This window comes from Hemitrygon akajei, chromosome 10, assembly GCF_048418815.1.
Source record: "Hemitrygon akajei chromosome 10, sHemAka1.3, whole genome shotgun sequence".
Taxonomy (NCBI): domain Eukaryota; kingdom Metazoa; phylum Chordata; class Chondrichthyes; order Myliobatiformes; family Dasyatidae; genus Hemitrygon; species Hemitrygon akajei.
In genome coordinates, this window is record NC_133133.1 from 19,100,270 (window position 1) to 19,115,942 (window position 15,673).

The 15,673-nt window shown below is 43.2% G+C and overlaps 1 protein-coding gene across 1 annotated transcript in view; it reads right to left on the reverse strand.

The window, feature by feature from the left end:
- nkrf (NFKB repressing factor) overlaps positions 1 to 15,673 on the reverse strand; it is a 53,295-nt gene that overhangs the window by 34,496 nt on the left and 3,126 nt on the right. The window lies entirely within an intron of this gene.

The window sequence follows — 15,673 nt, forward strand, 5'->3', positions numbered from 1 at the left end:
CTCATTATTTTTTTATTTTTTTTATTTTTGCTCTTACTTATTTAACTATTTTATATATTAAAAATGTTCACCCCTTACGGGTGGTGCCTATGTGTGTTTTTTCTCTCCGTCTCAAGTCCTTGAGGCCTGGGAGCTTGAGGGTTTGGCGCAGTATCCTTGCTGTTCCTAGTAGTACACTCTTCTGGACCAAGATCTCACATATTGTTCCCGGGATTTGTTGGATCCACTCTCCCAGACCAGGTGTCACAGCTCCAAGTGCTCCTATCAAACCGGGATTACTCTGGCTTTAACCTTCCACATCTTTCTATCTCAAAGGTTTCAAAGGTACATTTAATGTCAGAGAAAGATATACAATATACATCCTGAAATGTTTTTTCTTCACAATCTTCCGCGAAAACAGAGGAGTGCCCCAAAGAATGAACGAAGAATGTTCTAACAGTTAAATGTTAGAACCCCAAAGTCCCCCCCCCCGCCCCACACAGCTCCCCTCCCTCCCGCGCATAAGCGGCAGCAAGTAACAATCCCCCCTCCCCTCACCGGCAAAAAAAACCATCGGCACTCGCCACCGAGCACTCAAGCGTGAGCAAAGTAACAGCAAAGACACAGACTTGCAGTACCCTTCCTTTTGTCCTCACCATAGCTTCTTCGCGCCTGCAGGATCTGCTCTTTCAAGCCCTGGTATTTCTCCAGCTTTTCATATTCTTTCTTCCTGATGTTACTGTCATTCGAGATTGCCACATCTATTGCTATTGCTTTCTTCCGTTCCTTGTCCAGTATTACTCTGTCTGGTTGTTTGGCCAATACCTGCTTATCAGTCTGTATTTGGAAGTCCCACAGGAACTTAGCTCGGTCATTCCCACTACCGTCTCAGGTGTTTCCCATTTGGACTGGGGAGTGTCCAATCCATACTCAGCACAGATGTTCCTGGACACTATTCCTGCAACTTGGTTGTGCCATTCAGTGTACGCTGTCCCTGCCTGCATCTCGCACCCTGTTACTGTGTGCTGGATGGTTTCTGTGGATTCTCTGCACAGTCTGCATCTTGGGTCTTGTCTGGTGTGACAGACCCCTGCTTCTATTGCTCCTGTGCTCAGCGACTGTTCTCGTGCAGCCATGAGCAGAGCCTCCATGCTGTCCCTCAGCCCCGCCATTTCCAGCCACTAATAGGGCTTTCTTATGTCAGCCACCTCTGATATCTGGTGATGGTACATCTCGTGCAGTGGCTTGTCCTGCCATGGCCTCTGGTCCTCTGGCTCTGCTTCACCCACTTCCATTTCCATGTCCCCTGCCTGCTGTCTGAGGTATTCTCCTAACAGATCGTCCTCATGGGCCATCTTCCTGATGTACTCATGGAAGTTTTGCATTTCCTCCAGAACTATGGTCTTGTCACTTCCAAGTCCCCGTCCTCCTTTTTTCTGGTGGGTTTACAGTTGCTCGATGTTGGACTTTGGATGGAATCCTCCATGTATTGTTAGTAGTTTCTGGGTCTTGATGTCAGTGGCTTCCAGTTAATCCTTAGCCAGCACACTGTTGCAGCTGGGTATCTGATGACTAGTAGGGCGAACGCGTTGATGGCTTTGAGCTTGTTCTTCCCATTCCACCGGCTTTTTAAGACCCGCCTCACTCTTTGGAAGGACTTGGATGTTGCGGCCTTCCTTGTGTCCTCATCGTGGCTTCCCTGTGCCTGCAGGATCCCCAGTTTTTGTAGCTGTCCTGTACATCTGGTATGTGGCCTTCAGGTAACTCCTTCAGCTTTGTTGAGTTTGCCTCTTTTCACGACCAACCGGCTGCACTTTTCCAGTCCAAATGACATCCCGATGTCTCTGCTGTACACCCTTGTCAGGTCGGATTAGTGAGTCAATGTCTCTTTCATTTCTGGCATGTCGCTTGATGTCATCCATGTACGGGAGGTGGCTGATGGTCTCTCCACTCCTGAGCCTCTACCCACATCCACTCTCTGAGATGATCTGGCTGAAGGAGTTCAAGCCTATGTAGAACAGCTTTGGGGATAGTGCATCACTCTGGTATATTCCACATATGATGATCACTTGTGCTATTGGCTTTGAGTTAACTTTTAGCATTGTTCTCCAACAGCCCATTGAATTCTTGATGAAGGTCCTTAATGTCTTGTACAGAGACAGGCATGTGTGGGGCATTGATTCATATGCTTTCTGGTAGTCGACCCAGGCTGTGCTTAGGTTGGTTTGTCTGGTCTTGGAGTCTCGCCTGTCTGTTTTATCCACCGGTAGTTGGTGCTTGGAGCTTCTGATTCCATTACCAATCCCCCTCTGAGCAGAGTTCAGGAATTTACACACGTCCCTTCAGCTTGGTGGCTACGATGCCTGACTGGAGCTTCCATGTTGTTGACAGGCAGGTTATAGGCCGGTAGTTTGATGGTGTTGCTCCTTTGTGAGGATCCTTCATTATGAGTACTACCCTTCCTTGAGTTAGCCTGTCAGTGTGGGAGCCTGCTTCAAGCAGCTGATTCATTTGAGCTGCCAGCCGTGTATGTAATGCTGTTAGTTTCTTCAGCCGATGGGCGTGGATCATGTCTGGCCCTGGTGATGTCCAGGTCTTCATACTTGCTACTCGTTGGACATAATATATATATAAAATATTGACTGTAATTCACTGTTTTTTTTCTGTGTATTGCATTGTAATTGCTGCCACAAAGAGAGCAAATTTCACAACATATGCGATATTAAACCTGATCGTGTTTCTGATTCTGTAACTCAATGTTACCCCTGCAGAGATGGTCAATGCCTGGCTCTGTGTCTTTAATTATCAAGCAATATCATGTAAGACAATGTACCCTGTGATTGGCTAGTGTGCCAGTAAACAGCGGCAGCTTTTAAGCACCCAAGTACATGCATATATTACTGCATCATTCACATTTCATGCACACCAGCTATTAAATTATTCAGCCAAATATATGAGCCTGCGATCTGAGTCATTATCCACGACGGCCTGAAATTAATCATATCCATTCTCTAATGCTCTGGAGGTTCAAACCGATCTCTGTTTGAATCTGATATAGATTTCAGTAGTGAAAGCAATGCTGCAGGTGAAAATAATTTAAATTTAAAACACCCCCCGGCGTTATTCAGTATAATGTACTTCCATGCAGTTAGCACCAACTGCCTCTGGATAAGTTACTGCTGCAAACTGTGACCATGAAGGTATGGCGTAGTTTGTAGCAAATTTGTCCCTCAGCCCAAACATACACTCTGGAGACCTCAGCATAACAATCAAGGTAGTCCACTCCACAGCACTGCTGATTGAAAGTCAAACTGCTGCCTTGTGTTGATGCACTGTTTTGCAGAACTATTTATCTCAATCCTGATCAATATTGATCTTGTAACCAACAGTCCAGCAAAGACAAAGCCCTCCCCTCCACTGAACACATCCACGAGGAGTGATGCAACGAGAAAGCAGCAACCATTATAACCATAAAAACACAGGATATATCAAGGACACCCACCATCTCTTCTTGCTACTACCATCGAGCAGGAAGTACAGGAGCCTTGGGTCCTGCAAAACCATCAGGCTCCTGAACTAGCGTGGATAACTTCTCTCACCCCAACACTGAAATGATTCCACAGCCTACAGGTACACATGCACACTACCCATAAGGGGTGAGAATTTTTGTAAATATATAAAATAGTTAAATATATTGTGCAAAAATAAAAACTTCACTTTCAAGGATTCTGTTCTCAGTATTTTTTTATCTGCATAATTATTTTGCACATTGTTTGTTTGCTAATCTTTCTTTTTCATAAACTCCATTGTACTCCTTTAATTTTGTGTAAACGCCTGCATGGAAATGGTCTCAAGATAGACATATACATACTTGGATAATAGATTTACTTTTAATTTCATAGATCCTTTGTTCGATACCATATTACTATTCATGGGTGGTTGCTATTATTCAAACTGGTTGCTGCACTTCAGACATTCTTGATTGATTCTGAGACACTCCAAAAGGGAATGGGGAAGACCTGAGTGAAATACAAATCAATTCTCTTCGCTTGTGTTCCAATTACATGTGCTGCCTTAGAAATTAGCCAGGTTTTGGGAGGCTGGAAATGTCCGCCAACAATTCCTCCAGGCATCTGAAATTTAAAGTGGTTCAAAGTTCAAAGTAAATTTATTATTAAAGTACATTATGTCACCATATACAACCCTGAGATTTGTCTTCTTGCAGGCATACACAATATATCTAAGAAACGTAAAAGGAGCAATGAAAGACCTCACCCACCAGGACGGACAAACAAATATACAAAAGACAACAAATTGTGCAAATACTAAAGAAAAAATAAGCAAAAAGTTTGGAGAACGTGAGATGAAGAGTCCCTGAATTTGGACTGCAATCAATTACTGAGCACGAATACGAGAAGAGAGATACCTTTTCAGTTAGGTTCACAATCAGGATTAAAATGTGGGAATTCTAGGAGACCTCCAGCCTCTCAGATAACCACATCTGCACCAGGTGCACCAAGCCCCAGCTCCTTAGGGATGTGTTAAGGAACTGGAGATGCATCTCAATGACCTTTGGCTAATATGGGAGAATGAGGAGGTGATAGATAGGAGCTAGAGGGAGGTAGTCATCCCTAGGTTGTAGGGGGTAGGTAACTGAGTGACTGTCAGGAGAAGGAAAGGAAATCGGTAGCCACTGCAGAGTCCACTGGGATATTGTTGAAGGGAATGACCTATCAGGGGAAAGCCACAGAAGTGAGGTGAAGAGGACTGCAGCAGTGATAGGAGATTCCATAGTCAGAAGAATAAAGATGAGATTCTGTGGGTACAATAGAGACACCCGGACGGTATGTTGCCTCCCAGGTGCCAGGGTCAGGGACGTCTCAGATTGGGTCCACAACATTCTAGAGGGGGAGAGTGAACAGCCAGAAGTTTTGGTACAGATTGGAACCAATGACATAGGTAGGAAGGTGAGAAGGTCCTGAAGAGAGATTTTAGGGTCCAAGTAGGAAACTGGAAAACAGGACCTCCACAGTAGTAATCTCAGGATTGCTGCCCGTGCCATGCGCCAGTGAGGGTAAAAATAGGATGATTTGGCAGATGAATGTGTGGCTGAGGAACTGGTGCAGGGGGCAGGGGTTTAAATTTATAGATCATTGGGATCTCTTCCAAGGAAGGTATAACCTGTACAAAGTAAGGGGTTACACCTGAATCCAAGGAGGAACCAATATCCTTGCAGGCAGGTTTGCTAGATCTGTTCAGGAGGGTTTTTCTAAGGAGAAGGTTCTTGAAAAACAGAAAGGTTTGTAAGTAGGTAAGTCACCTGGACCAGATGGTGTACACCCCAGGGTTCTGAAAGAGGTGGGTGAAGAGATTACAGAGGCATTAGTAATGATCTTTCAAGAATCTATTGATGCTGGCATGGTTCCGGAGGAATAGAAAATTACAAATGTCACTCCACTCTTCAAGAAAGGAGAGAAGCAGAAGAAAGGAAAGGACAGGCCAGATAATCTGACCTCAGTGGCTGGGAAGATGTTGGAGTCTATTGTTAAGGATGTGGTTTTGGGGTATCAGGAAGCACATGATAAAATAGGCTGTAGTCAGCATAGTTTCCTCAGGGGAAAATCTTGCCTGACAGATCTGTTGGAATTCTTTGAAGAAATAACAAGCCGGATAGACAAAGGAGAATTGGTGGATGTGTGCACTTGGATCTTCAGAAGGCCTTTGACAAATTGCCACACATGAGGCTGCTTAACCAGTTAAGACCCCATGGTATTACAGGAAAGATACTAGCATGTATAAAGCATTGGCTGAATGGCAGGTGGTAAACAATGGGAATAAAGGGAGCCTTCTCTACCTGGCTGCCAGTGGTTAGTGGTGCACCACTGGGTTCTATGTTCGATGATGGAATTGTTGGCTTTGTGACCAAGTTTGCAGATAATACGAAGATAGGTGGAGGGGCAGGTAGTTTTGAGGAAGTAGAGAGGCTACAGAAGAACTTAAACAAATTAGGAGACTAGGCAAAGAAGTGGCAGATGGATTACAGTGTAGGGAATTGTATGGTCGTGCATTTTGGAAGAAGAAATAAAAGTGCAGACTATTTTCTAAATGGAAAGAAAATTTAAAAATCTGAGAGTCAAGGGGACTTGGAGTCCTCATGCAGGAATTTTAGTTTGAGTCAGTGGTGAGGAGGGCAAATGCAATGTTGGCATTAATTTTGAGAGTACTGGAATTTAAAAGCAAGGACGTAATGTTGAGGTCTCACCTGGAGTATTGTTAGCAGTTTTGAGTACTTTATCAAATAAAAGTTGTGTTGACATCAGAGAGGGTTCAAAGGATAATCACAAAAATGATTCCGGGACTGAAAAGCTTGTTATATAAGAGCATTTGATAGTTCTGGGTCTTTACGCACTGGAATTCAGAAGAAAGAGTGGTGACCTCATTAAAACCTATTGAATGTTGAAAGGCCTCATTAGAGTGGATATGGAGAGGATGTTTCCTATGGTGGGTAAGTCTAAGACTTACAGCCTCAGAGGGCGATAGAGTCTTGATTAGTCAGGCATGAAGAGATATGGGGAGAAGGCAGAAAATTGGGGCTGAGGGGAAAACAGATCATCTATGATGAAATGGCAGAGCAGATTCAATGGGGCAAAATGACCTAATTCTGCTATTATATCTTATGGTTTTATAAATTGAGTCCATAGATTGTGGGAATAAGGTGAGTGAAATTTATTGTAGTTATTCTCTTTGGTTCAAGTGCCTGATGGTCAAGGGATAATAACTGTTCCTGAACCTGGTGGTGTGGGTCCTAAGGCTCCTGTACCTTCTTCCTGATGGCAGCACTGAGAAGAGAGCATGGCCTGAATGGTATGGGTCCTGATGGACGCTGCTTTCCTGTGATAGTTCTCCATGTAGATGTGCTCATTGGTGGGGAGGGATTTATCCATAATGGACTGGGCTACATCCACTACTTTTTGTAGGACTTTCCAGTCAAAGGCATTGGTGTTTCCATATCAGACCATGATGCAACCAGTCAATACACACTCCACCACACATTTTCAGAAGTTTGTCAAAGTTTTAGATGTCATTACAAGTCTTTGCAAACTTCTAAGGAAGTAGAGGTGCTGCTGTGCTTTCTTCATAATGGCATTTACATACTGTGCGAAGGACAGATCCTCTAAAATGATAACACCGTGGAATTTAAAGTTGCTGACACTCTCCATATCTGATCCTCAATGAGGACTGACTCATGGACATCCGGTTTCCTCCTTCTGAAATCAATAATCAGCTCCTTGATCTTGCTGACATTTTGTGAGAGCTTGTTGTTGTGGCACCACCCAACCAGATTTTAAATCTCGCCCTATATGCTGATTTATAACCACCATTGATTCGGCCAATGACAGTGATGTCATCAGCAAACTTAAATATGGCATTGAAGCTGTGCTTAGTCTTAAGTGTAAATTGAGTAGAGCAGGAAATGAAGCACACATCCCTGTGGTGCACCTGTGCTGATGGAGATTGTGGAGGAGATGTTACCAATCCCAAATGAATATAGCTTGAAGTGAGGAAATCGAGGAATCAATTGCACAAGGAGGTATTAAGGCTAAGATTGTGAAGCTTATTGTTTAGCTTTGAGGGGATGATCGTGCTGAATGCCAAGCTGTAGTTGATAAAGAGCATCCCAATTTTCCAAGTTGCAAGAACAGCATGTTACTTAAGTTGCTGCATCACTATGGGGTAGCACAAGATAGATATTTCCCCTTTTGCCTGCAGAAACTGATACAACATCCACTGTTGGTTCGAGTCTGATTGACAAGTTTTAATTTCTCTTTCATTGATGCATTTTCCTGATGGGAACATCACTGGCAATGCCAGTATTTATGGTCCTTCAGAAGTTGTTGGAGAGCTATTTATAGTCAGAGTGATACAGCACAGAAACAGGCCATTTGGCCCACCTAGCCTTTCTATGCTAATCCCACTTGGTGCACCTGACCATTATTTTTCTAAACTTTTTGCAATTGTTTTTAATGTTGTAATTGTACCTGCCTCTACCAACTCGTTTTAGATACCCACCATCTTCTTTCTAAAAGGAATCCAAGCCTCTCTTCATCAACTTCTACTGAATGAGAAGAAAATGAGAAACTGATGGGAATTTGGTGTTGAGCCACAAATAAACCACGATCTTGTTAAATGAAGGAAAGCTCAAAGAATGGCTGACAAGGAAAGGAAGGTTGTTTTAACATTCCCAACTCCAACTCTGGGATATGCAGAGCTTTCCACAAGCGATGCAAGTTTGAAAAAAAATCATCAGTGTTTGTTAATATTTAGCACCTATGGAAGTAGAAATCTCACCACATTCTTGGTCACTAACAAATATCTGCCTCAGACATCTGCTTAACAAGAACTTTTGCACCAGGTTTAGGGGTACTGGGAGATCCACTTCATTACATCATAGGATATCTAGGACCTGAGTGGCCAATTAGAATGAGGAATTCTTAATAGGAATTCAAGAAATAGAAGTTGAAAATGTTTATTTAATACTAAAACGGGGGCAGGAAGCACAATAAAGAGGGGCGGGGGAGGAACAGCAGCAACTGAGGGAAATCAAAGAGACTGTGAAAAACATTCAAAGATAAAGCTGCTAAGATGCCAACAATAATTAATTTCACAAGAGATAAACTTTCTAAGTGCAAGAGTTAACTTTCAGCACACACCGTTGGATGTTTTTCTGTAATTAAGACTTAACCAGTCATTCAAAATGAACTTACTCTACAGTGAAAAAGGATTGTATTCTGGTGGGGAAGAACAGCAACTTCATTCCCATCAATGCATTTATCATTCAACAGCATGCAATCTTGCACCTTCTGGTCTTATTGAGTAACTTCACAGGCCCACTCTGGATGGAAGCTCACTGCCACTAGAACACCTATTGTGCTCGCTCATGGAGAAATTCAACATGGATGAGCGGTCTCCCATCTTTTTACCCTTAAAGGGTTGCAACTCAACAACATCAACATAATTTACAGAAGAATTCAAAGTTTTCATCACCATGTGGATAAATAGTTTCTAACTTGTAGGTCTAATCTTTTAGGCTTTTTTTTCTCCAGAATCCCAGACTCCCCTATCTACCTACAACTGCACTTAACAACAAATCAAATTACATTCCAGGGACTGCAAGCAGTAAGTTCACCTCTCTCAACGGTAGGGAGAAACGTCGGTTCCTCAGGCACCTGAATTAGGAGCTCAGCTTTACACCATGTCCTAGAGGAAGGGATATATTCACAATTTCATATAACATAGAAAGAGGCCATTCAGCCCATTAACTCCTACCCCCTCCTCGAATTTCCCTACCATGGCTTTACAGTCGGAGTGCTCTACAGTAGCTGGCTAGCTTGCCAACCAGAATATCACTGGAACGTGGAAAGAAATGTGAGCACCCGGAAAAAAAAAGTCACAGAAAGCACGTACGAGCACCATCACGCAGCACCGGATTTCAAGATCAACCCAGGTCACTGGAGTTGTGAGTCAGCAGCACAAGCCACTGCCCCATAAGCATCTAACTGATGCTCATTTAGAAGGCAGAGCACAATGTGTACAGAAATACAAATTGTAATCCAGTCATTTCATAACTAATTTTTTATCTATTTACAGAACATAAGAACATAAAAAATAGGAGCAGGAGTAGGCCATCTGGCCCGTTGAGCCTGCTCCGTCATTCAATAAGATCATGGCTGATCTGGCCATGGACTCATCTCCACCTACCTGCCTTTTCCCCATTATCCTTAATTTCCCTGCTGTGTAAAAATCTATCCAACCTTGTCTTAAATATATCTACTGAGGTAGCCTCCACTGCTTCATTGGGAGAGAATTCTATAGATTCACCACTCTGTGGGAAAAGCAGTTCCTCCTCACCTCCGTCCTAAATCTACTCCCCCGAATCTTCAGGCTATGTCCCCTAGTTCTAGTCTCACCTACCAGTGGAAACAACTTTCCTGCCTCTATCTTATCTATTCCTTTCACAATTTTATATGTTTCTATAAGATCTCCTCTCATTCTTCTGAATCCCAGCAAGTACAGTCCCAGGCGACGCAGTGTGGGCTTTGTTCTCAAGCTCAGTATTTCCGATGAATCTTTAGTTCCCCTTGTCAGAGTGCTGGTGGTGAATCACCTACTTAAATTGTCGCTCTGCGTCCACAAGTGAAGCTCAATGGTCTGCCTGACTCTACTCTCTCTGAACTTCTGTGGAGTGATGGGTTTACTTGGGAAATTCAAGCACCTGTTAAGGTACAAGAATCTGGGTAAGGGTGGCAGATTTCCTTCCCTAATGGGGAACTGTTTGAGCTTTAATGACACTTGAGTTACCTGGGGCAGAGATCTCTCTTGGACTGAAAAATAACCAGAGCTCCTTCACTGAAAGTAAATGGCACACAACACTTAAAGTCATAGAGGGCTGCTGTACAGAAAAAGACCTTCCACCCATCTCAGCCATGCCAATCTAGATGCCCATCTAACCTTTTAAATGTCCCATTTGCCAACATTTGCCTTCTATGTCTCTAAACCTTTCCTATCTATGTACCTATCCAAATGTCTATCAAATGTTACTGTTGTACCTACCTCTCCCACTTCCTCTGGGAGTTCATTCAGTATATGCACCAGCCTCTGCATGAAGAAGCTGTCCCTCAGGTTCCTATTCAATCTCTCTCCTCTCCTACCTTAAACCCATATCCTCTAGTTTTTGATTCTCTTTCCCTGGGAAAAGACCGTGTGCATCAACTGTATCTACACCTCATGATTTTATACACCTCTCTAAGGACTCTCACTCTTCTGTGCTCCAAACAATAGATTTAGCCTGCTCAACCCCTCCCTATAACTCAGGCCCTCGAGTCCTGGCAACATTCTCATAATTCCTCTTTGCACCCTTTCCAGTTTAGTGATGGTTTTCCTATAACAGAGCAGCCAGAACTGTACACAACCCCCAGGCACAGACTCACCATGTCTTGTGCAACTGCTCCTATTTTCAGTGTCCTGATTCATAAAGGCTAGTGTGTCAAGTGCGTTCTTCACCGCCCGTCCACTCATGACCCACTTCACCAATGGTACACGCTTTCTGGGTTTTTTTTGTTTCTTCTACCCAATAGGAGAAGGGAGAAAAGAGAATGTCCAGGGTGAGTGGGGTCATTGATTCTGCTGGTTGCTTTACTGAGGCAGTGAGAAGTATAGACAGAGTATATGAAGGGGAGGCTGTTATTTTTTGAGGTGCTGAGCTATATCCACAACTCTCTGAAAGTTACTGGGGTCATGGGCAGAACAGTTCCCGTATCAAGCCATAAAACATCCAAATTAGATGCATTCTATGTGCATTGATGAAAATTGGTAAGGATTGACGGGGGCATGCCAAATCTCCTTATCCTCTTGAGAAAGTAGGGATGCTGGTGAGCCTTCTTGCCCATAGCGTCTAGGACAGGCTAAGAGTGCAGAGATTTACAAGGATGTTGAAGGGATTTGAGGGACTGAGTTATGGAGAGAGTATGAGTAGGGTGGGGCCTTATTCACTGGAGTATAATAGAATGAGGGGTGACCTTTTAGAGGTGTATAAGATCATGAGGGGCATAGATAGGATGAATGCACTCTCTTCTTCCCCAGGTTCAGGAATCAATAAACAGAGGGCATAGGTTTAGGGTGAGAAGGGACAGATTTAATAGGCACCTGAGGGAAAACTTTTTTCACACAGTGTTCCAAATGAGCTGTCAGAGGAAGTGTTTGAGGCATGTAGTACATCAACAACATTTAAAAGGTACTTGGACAGCTGCACACAGAGGAAAGATTTAAGGGATATGGGCCAAAAACAGGGAAATGGGACTGCTTAGATGAGAATCTTGGTCAGCATAGGCCAGTTGGGCTGAAGGGCCAGTTTCTGTGCCCTATAACTTGATGTCTCAATTACCTGATTACCACTGTGTTTTAAGTCTCCCTCGACCTCATTCCCTCCTCCACGGCTAACCTCATCCTAAAAATACTCATGTTTCTGCAATGATCCAACTCTGACTTCTTTTATTATTTCTACTTCAGATTCATTAAGGTACAGCCTTGCCTTCAGTTATCAAGGCAGGCCCCAATTCTAGTAAATCTTCTCTGTACTCTCTCTATTTTGTTGATATCTTTCCTGGTCACTGAATTATGGGAAAGAGATCAACAAAATAGAGAGAGTACAGAGGAGATTTACTAGAATGTTACCTGGGTTTCAGCACCTAAGTTACAGGGAAAGGTTGAACAAGTTAGGTCTTTATTCTTTGGAGCGTAGAAGGTTGAAGGGGGACTTGATAGAGGTATTTAAAATAATGAGGGGGATAGATCGAGTTGACGTGGATAGGCTTTTTCCATTGAGAGTAGGGGAGATTCAAACAAGAGGACATGATTTGAGAGTTAGGGGGCAAAAGTTTAAGGGTAACACGAGGGGCAATTTCTTTACTCAGAGAGTGGTAGCTGTGTGGAATGAGCTTCCAGTAGAAGTGGTAGAGGCAGGTTCGGTATTGTCATTTAAAGTAAATTTGGATAGGTATATGGACAAGAAAGGAATGGAGGGTTATGGGCTGAGTGCAGGTAGGTGGGACTAGGTGAGAGTAAGCGTCGGCACGGACTAGAAGGGTCAAGATGGCCTGTTTCTGTGCTGTAATTGTTATATGGTTATAATCTAGAAACCTCTCTGCTTCAAGGTGGACCTTACACATCCTCCCATAGGTCAATATTTAAAAATTGGCTAAGCTAAACTCTCCATTTTTGGAATTTTCTAACATTTGACTGAGCAAAAACCAGTTGGACATTTATCTACATGACAGAAGCTATTTAAATGCAAAGGTGTGCCACCCATTGCCCTGCAGTGTCACTAGTGTCCTGATGGTGGCAGTCTCGATCAGAGAATCTTTTAATATTTACAGATACACACAAGCCCAGTTACACCCAATACCATTATTCTACTAACCCATACATCTTTTGAACGTGGAGGGAAAGCTGCGTGGTCATGGGGAGAGCATACAAACTCCTTACAGTCAGTGGCAGAATTGAACCTGGATCACTGGCGCTGTAATCACGTTACGCTAACAGCTACACTAAGTGTGCAGTCCAAATCTCACCACTGTCTCAATATCCCCACCTACAGGAGGGCGACAGTACTGCAAAGTTATTACATTAAATCAGGTCAAATACACCTACTTGAAGAAACTATATAATTATGCACCAGGAGGCTGTTTGAACAGATTGTTAAGATATATACAGGAAAGACAATGTATTATTACAGTGTTGAAACTCAACCTTAGACACCAATTGAGCATTTAACATAATTTTCATGTAAATAGCTGTGCACTTAGGAAAGGTTGCATAGCAACAATGGGATGTTTTATCTATGAAACACCAACCATTTAGACTTTGTGCACCATTTAGCTTCTGTCTGTGGACAATCCCAGATCCCATATAAAGTTAAGAGTAATGTTTTAATTAGCTCTCAGTGGAAAATTAGCAACTGTAAATGATTCCGTCGTTATTTTCTGCAGCTCATTCTGGCTCCTTGCATGGGTGACTTCATCCTCCTCCTTCACGCCCCTCATAGCTGAGTGTCAAAAGCCCAAATGCACATTATCTAAGCCTCCTTCAGCGGGAGGCATTGCCTTGAGAAATCTGTGCTGTTTAAGTTCTCTGTGTCCCGTCCCCGTTTTACACCTCATTTAACTCCAAAAAGTAGATCTTGTAATTTACTCCCGTTTTCATGACCCTGCTGAGCACAGAATCCTTTGTACAATGCCTACACTACTCTGCTGGCTGTTTGAAAGTTTGGGATCTCCTCGGGCTCTGACAGTCACTATGTAAATCCCGGTGGTGGGTTTATGGAATGAAGTGTTCGACACAGGTACAATAACAACATGAAAAGACATTTAGGAAGATACATGGATAGGAAAGGTTGAGAGGCATTTGGGCCAAGTGAAGGTAAATGAGACCAGCTCAGATGAGCACCTGCGTTGGCATGGCCAAGTTGACCCAAAAGGCCTGTCTTCCTGCCGTACTGCTCTATGACGTGATGACTCTACAAAGGAGAGAGGAATTTGTGGAAGCCAGGTAGTAATGAGATGCCTTAAGTAGAGAAAATACAAATGAAATGATTCAAAGCAATCAAATTTTCTGACCATTGATTGAGAGTTGATTGAAGCATTGATATTTCAGAATGAATTGACTTTATTCCCTACATCCTTCACATACATGAGGAGTAAAAATCTTTACATTACATCTCCATCTGAATGTGCAAATTATACTAATTTGTAATAAATACTATGTACAGTAAGATGTACAGCAGAACAGTCAATATAGCTTAGAAATACAAGTCAGTGTGAATGACACACACATGGGACAAAGGGGTGCACACATGGAACAAGCTGCCGGCGAAATGGGGTGGCACAGGTACAGTAACAATCGAGATACACTTGGACAGCTACATGGAGAAGAAGGGTTGAGAGGGATAATCGGCCAAACAAGACTAGATTAAATGGCCATCTTGGTCAGCACGGACATGATGGCCTGAAGGGCCTGGTTCCAAGCTGCATTTCTGAATGACTTGATCACTCTACCTAAGAGAGAGAGGAATCTGTGGAAACTTGGCAGCATATGGTATACCAAGGGAATGATTCAAAGCAATCCAATTTTCTGATGTTTGCTCGAGAGCTGACTGACACATCGATGTTTTGGGGTGGGGTGCACATTTAGAGCATGCTGCTGGAGGAAATGGAAGAGGTGGTTACAGCTACGAATTTGAAAGACATTTAGACTGGCACATAGATGTGAAGGGTGGGATATGGGCCAAGCACAGACAAGTGGGACTGGTTCAGGTATCCTGGCCGGCATGGGTGAGCTGGGCTGTTTTCAGGGCTCTATGGTTCCATGACGATGTTAACATAAAATGGGCGCTGTCCACATACGGCAGCTGAATGGATCATTAAAGAGAAATGTCTGGTGCTTAGCTGATACAACTGGAGGACCTGAATTACAGCGAAAGATTGAATGGTTTTCTTTGTTTCCTGGCTGTCTGTGGGGAAGACACATCTCAAGGTTGCATACTGCATACAAACTTTGATAAAAAGTATACTTTGAACCTTTGCCTTTTATTCTCTGACTGCAGGAGAATGAGGTGGATCTTATAGAGGTATACAAAATTATGAGGTGTATAGACAGGGTAAATATATGCAGGCATTTCCCCTCACATTGTGTGAGACTAGAACTAGAGGTCATAGGTTTAGGGTGAAAGGGGAAATGCTTAAGGAGAAATTGTTTTTACTTAGAGATATAGCATGGTAACAAGCACTTCCAGTCCTGTTACCTCTGCTGCCTGTGACCAGCTAATCTACTAACTTGAATGTCTTTAGAACCTGGGACAAAACTGGGGCACCTGAAAGAAACCCATGCAGTCCAGGGAGAACGTACAAACTCCTTACGGACAGGAGCAAGAACTGAACCTGGGTCGCTGCCACTTGTAATAGTGTTACATTTCCTCACCCAGAAGGTGGAAGTGGTAGATGCAAATTCAATTATTGTATAACATTTGAGAAAAGTTTGGAAAGGTACATGGATGAGAGGGCTATGGCCCAGGTGCAGGTAGTTTGGAGTATGTCAAAGATCTGGGGTGAAAGGTGAAACCTTTGAGGGGAACTTCTTCAGT